Genomic DNA, 5,582 nt, shown 5'->3' on the forward strand with positions numbered 1-5,582 from the left:
CTTTGTCTTACAAGTGTTTTCGACGGCTTCAATCACTCACAATGGTTGATGATCCCTTGGTCAAATCGAGCCTCATGACCATGCAGAGTCATTCAGTGAAAAAGTGGACACTGTCTCTTGACATGGCACTGGAACACATAGTTCTGAGCAATAATCGAATCTCCCAAGCTATCTATAAATTTAGAATTATATGCAAAAAGCTAAATAACACAATGCAAACTTCAGTATGCAGTGAAGGATTGATGAAACTAGACAATTGATCACTGATACTTCTTTTATTTATTTTATGAATGATCCAGTTGAGGCTCAGAGAGATTAGGTAACTCATCTGGGGTCACATAGTGGTAAGTGAAGTGCCATAATTCAAACTCAGATTTTCCAAGTCTCTTTCTTTTTGATGGAAACATATGGACCTTACTGGAGGAGGAAAGGGCAACCCACTCCAGCATCCTTGCCTGGGAAATCCCATGGACAGAGTTGCCTGGTGGGCTACAGTCCATGGGATCAAACAGAGCTGGACAGAGTTGAACAACTGAGCCCACAAGCACATGGACCTGTCAGGCACTAAGAATAGATTTTTAAGAACCACCCCGCCAAAAAAAAAAAAAAAAAAAACAAGGCATGCGTTACAAATATCTGAGTTGGCCCTATTTAGGAAGACAAATAAATCTCAGACCTTGAGAATTCAGAGTGTAAACCTAGAAGGACCAAGATCCACCAGAGAACAAGAGCAGGAAGATAAATAACAACTGCCTTGCACTGAAGTCTATGTGTACCATCTCCAGGATTAGGGATCGCACCTTCGGGTGGAGATCTTCGCTCTGCTCTGCCTGCTCATAGGCTCAGCAGGCTGGCCTATTGGATGGAACTGGGAAGTACCTACTGGCTGCTAATGCTTTCCCTTCTGTGTTCAATCAGACTGGGAAGGAAGAGATTTTCTCTAGATCTCTTTATTTACTAAGATTTATTTCACCCCTCTGATCTTTTCCTCCCCTGAGGATCTTGAATTTATAAGTATTGAATTTTTTAGAACTCTCTGAAAAAGTACTACATTAAATGCAGAAAAGGGTGATAAGTTCCCAGGGCACTTTGTACTGCTCTTTATCACAGTCCTTAAATATTGGCTCACGGGATTTCCTCAAGTGTTGGAGTCCACCTTCTGCCCTCTCGCCACTCTGTCCCCTCAGTCCTGAGAAGACAAATTCCTCATAGCTTAACCAGGCCAGACGTTCAGAAAAATATTGGTTTGAATGAGTGAGTGATGGATGAAAACAAATGTGATGAAAGAATGAATGAATGAGTCAATCAATGACACATCAGTGAATACATGAGTGGATGAAAGAGTAAGTGGTTAGGTGACGACGTGGGTGGCTGGATATATGTCAAGGGGGTCCATGAAAGAGTGAGTGATGAAATGATATATTAAAGTATTTATCCTTGGGATTTCCCTGGTGGTCCAGTGGCTAAGACTCTGCACTTCCAATGTAGGGGGCACAGGTTCAACCCCTGGTCAGGGAAATAAATCCCACGGCTACAACTAAGAGTTCGAATGTTGTAGCTAAAGATCCTGCATGCTGCAACTAAAGGATACCTCATGTTTCAAGAAAAATAGAAGATCCCTCATGCTGCAAGACCCCAACACAGCCAAATTAATTAATTAGCTAATTTTTAAAAAAGTATTCATCCTCTCTGAAGTCCCCCTTATAACTGGCTTTTGTCAGCCACCACATCTTGGTCAAGCAGATCAGGTTAATTACATTCATTCCATCCACTTTAGCTCAGAACCTGAGGGAGGGAGGAACTCATGCATTCTAACAACAAAGAAGAAGATGGTTTGAGGCATGAGATCTTGAGGAGATGGACATGATTACAGCAGTTCCCTCCCTGGACATGAGTGAATTGTCCAGAAACCACTTAAGAAATCATCAACTTGCACTTTATTCCCACATGGCATTCTGGATGCCAGGGAACTTGGCAGGTTGGTGAACCAAGTCAAACTCCACCAAACAGCAGAGGACTCTACACCAGTTCATGGACACCCTGAGAACCTAGAACCCGCTGCCATGTTTACAATATTATAGGTCCTCATGAAATGTTTAAAAGAGGAATAGGTGAATGAGTTCACGTGTCAGAGAATGCATAGGTGAGACAGTCAGTTAATGATGAAATGAGTCAGTGGAAAGGTAAAAAATAATGAACAAATGTGCCAAGAAACTGAGGTCTTGCTTGTCTTGTTTTGGTTTTGACTCATGAAGAGTGGGAGATGCTGGAGTGGTTTAAGCAAGTAGAAGATGTCACCACATGGTTTTAAAAATGGGAAAGGCTAAAAAGGAAAAATTGTTTAGTATCAATATTTAGAATTTTCCATATACTTAAAGGGGAACATTCCAACCTGCCTACATTTTGCATTTTCTCAATAGACTGAATTTATAATAGTAGTTATATATTTAATAGACTGAAGTAAGAATTTAAATCACTTTGAATTATTTGGAATTGCTAATGGTTCCCTGCAGTGAAGGGAAGTTGAAGTGAGACTGACGTTACAGGTGGTTTGGAAGGATGACCCTGACAACAGGCTGGAGGTAGGAGCAAATGGGCGGTCTGGGGGCCTCCCATTGAAGGATATAATGGTGATCATGGCTTAGTGATGACGAGACTCTGAGTGAAAGTCATTGCAGGGGGATGAACACGCATACACCTGGCGGTGGGTGACTTGATGAGATTTACTGACCTACCGGATGTGGGAAGCATGGGGAAGAGAATAGAAGTAACTAACAGATATGTCACCGCCGTTAAATCATCTTCCTTCTCAGATCTGTGTAAAAAGGAGAGTAACATCAATCTAGACATGAAACGTGAGCTCTGTTCCCAATGTCACTGGCCGATCATGAGTGTCTCATGACTAGACTGTCCCAAGTCAGCCTGTACTTTCCTAAGGCTCCTCATAGAAGGGCCAGGCGTATTCTAATCTGGATATCTCTTAACTATCTCAAATGTACCTAGAACCTCTTGACGATCTGAAATAGATTATAAAATGGAAGTATAGTAATTCTCCTACATACGAACAAATTCTGTTCTGAGAGCACAGTCATGAGTCCAATTTGTGTGTAAGTTCAACAAAGTTAGCCTAGGTATCCAGCTAGTGCAATTGGCTACATAGTACTGTACTGTAATAGATTTATAATACTTTTTGAATAAGTAATGCACAAAAAATAAGCACAGAAAATAAACATTTTAAATCTCCCTGTACAATACCATGAAAAGTAGAGCAGTGCCAGCTGTATCACCACTGCTTTCACACTTGGTTCTGGACGTCCTGGGCTTGAAATAAAGATACCGTACTCTGCACTCTGTGTAGTTCTGTACAGCAAAGTACTCAACAGCACAACCACGTGTAGGGGGTGCACACACGTGACAATATATGCCAGGCCAGACATGTGAACTTACACGATTGAACACGCAAGCTTACAGTCACATCTTTGAAAGTTTGCAGCTTGAAAGTTCATATGTAGGGGACTTACTACATACAGAATTATTGCTGAAATTGGAGAACTCTTGGAAAGGTCATTTGTTAAAAATACAGACTATATTTCAACCTTAGGGTACATAATTAGCGGAGTAATGCCCTCAACTAATGTTCCTAATTATTTTGATGATAATCATCTCACACAGTATGGAAATGGTCTATGGATCCCCATGTAATAGTGAGTTACACCTTTAAGAAGCACTTCTCAAACTATGTGATGAAGCTAGTCTGAATTTACTAGAAATACTAAGTGCTTTGGAACTGGGGAGAGTTGGCTTTAGATCTGCCTCTTTGTAGGAAGGTGACCTTAAAGCAGCTGCTTGTGTTCTCAGGGCTTTAGTTTTCTGTTCAATAAAATGGGAATAAGGAGAGTGGGCTGTTATTAGTGGGCTCAATGCCTCCTGGGCTGTTGTGTATATTGAGTAAGGTAGTAGATTTAAACACTTACCCCTGGGACTGAGACACAGCGGGTGATGAATAAATACTTAGTTGTAGAAGTGACAAATGATGTTCTGTGCACAATTTTATTGGAACTAAAGAAAAACAAAAAAGACAATGATTTTGGTGCATATGGATTTGAGGACCCCCTTAAAAAGACTCTTTTATTCGCTCCTCTGTAGGCATCCAGCCAGCTATAATTGAGAATCCAGGTCTTAATGTGTCTTGCTAACATTAATTATAAGTCATCAATTAAAAAAATCAAGATAATTCTACTTACACTCTGAAGATTATGAGTATGTGAAGACTGGATTGTTGAACCACCCCCAGGGTCAACCTTGTCTCTAATGGAAAACTCAATTTTTATTTGGATTTTAAAATGTCTCCAATTATCTAGTCAATATTACATGAATATTCAAAGACTGGTTTCATCTCATCTGAAAGTATATTCTCCAGGCCCACTCTTAAGAATCTATATACTTATAAGAATACAAATGAAATTGGGTTGATAAATTCTCCATATGTAATGTATGTATGTACATATGTAATGTATACCTGTACACATGTAAAGTGTGTGTGTATACACACATGCAATGAATGTGTGTGTGTACACATGTAATGGATGTGTGTATGTGGTGAATATAATCCCCCGCTTGATGAGTGTTTCTGTTACCCAGCCAGCTTGGTTTGGGCTTCTGAAATGGAGACAACCCAAGATGCTCTCTTCTTCAGCATTTCCGCCTTGAACTTTGTTATGAAAAACAGAGGTTTAACTTAGAAATGGCCAAAACTTTCCATTTGTATGTCAGCCTGGAGGTACTCAACTTAAAAAAGAGTATTTAATAATACACAGGGTTGAAGGGGAAAAACCAGTTGAAGGACTTTGTGGTTAAGCCTGCAGCATTTGTTAACATTTAAATTCTTAGATTGCACTGCATTTTTTTCCCCCTAAGTCACATGGCAGTGGGTAATTACTATTAATCTTCCATGCTCATAGCTTTTCCCCTTCCCTGAAATAGTACTTCACAGGGATAAACATGACACCCATTTTGCCTTCCATTCATTTTTTTTCTTTTATTAGCAGAAGAAGGAAATGGCTACCAAGGACCAAGTTCTGTGTGTCGGGCACTGCACTAAGCAATTTATGTGAATCACAGTGATTAATTCTGGAACCTGACAGCATCTTGGGGATGAAGGACTGTTATTCCCTAATTAAGAGAAGGAAACTGGAGTTCAGAAGAGGGAAGAGATGTGTCCAGAGAAACTCAGATAAGAAACAGGAGTGTGTACTGCCAGTGGCCATGTGTGAAGAATCGGAGCCATTTAAAAATGCCACAGAAAATATTCTGCATGCCACGGCTAAAGAACCCGCATGCTGCAAGAAGACCAAAGATCCCTTGTGTCACAACTGAGACACAACACAGCCAAATAAGTAAATAAATATTTTTTAAAAATACAGTTAAAATTTGAGAGTTGCATTAGAGGCAAGTTTGGCCAGTGACACAATTCTCCAGGTACAAACTAATAATGGCAATGATTGGTCTTAAAGACTGACAGCTGACAGGAGGTTATGTAAGAGGGTAGGGTCAATATTATGCAGATGTCTGTGACAAACAGG

At 40.2% G+C, this 5,582-nt stretch overlaps 1 non-coding gene across 1 annotated transcript; it reads left to right on the forward strand.

The window, feature by feature from the left end:
* The first annotated feature begins 1,445 nt into the window (after positions 1-1,445).
* On the forward strand, positions 1,446-1,518 carry TRNAG-UCC (transfer RNA glycine (anticodon UCC)). Its single transcript has one exon. It is a non-coding gene; the product is annotated as a tRNA-Gly (tRNA).
* The last annotated feature ends 4,064 nt before the right edge of the window (positions 1,519-5,582 follow it).

Source organism: Bos mutus, chromosome 21 (genome assembly GCF_027580195.1).
Source record: "Bos mutus isolate GX-2022 chromosome 21, NWIPB_WYAK_1.1, whole genome shotgun sequence".
NCBI lineage: Eukaryota > Metazoa > Chordata > Mammalia > Artiodactyla > Bovidae > Bos > Bos mutus.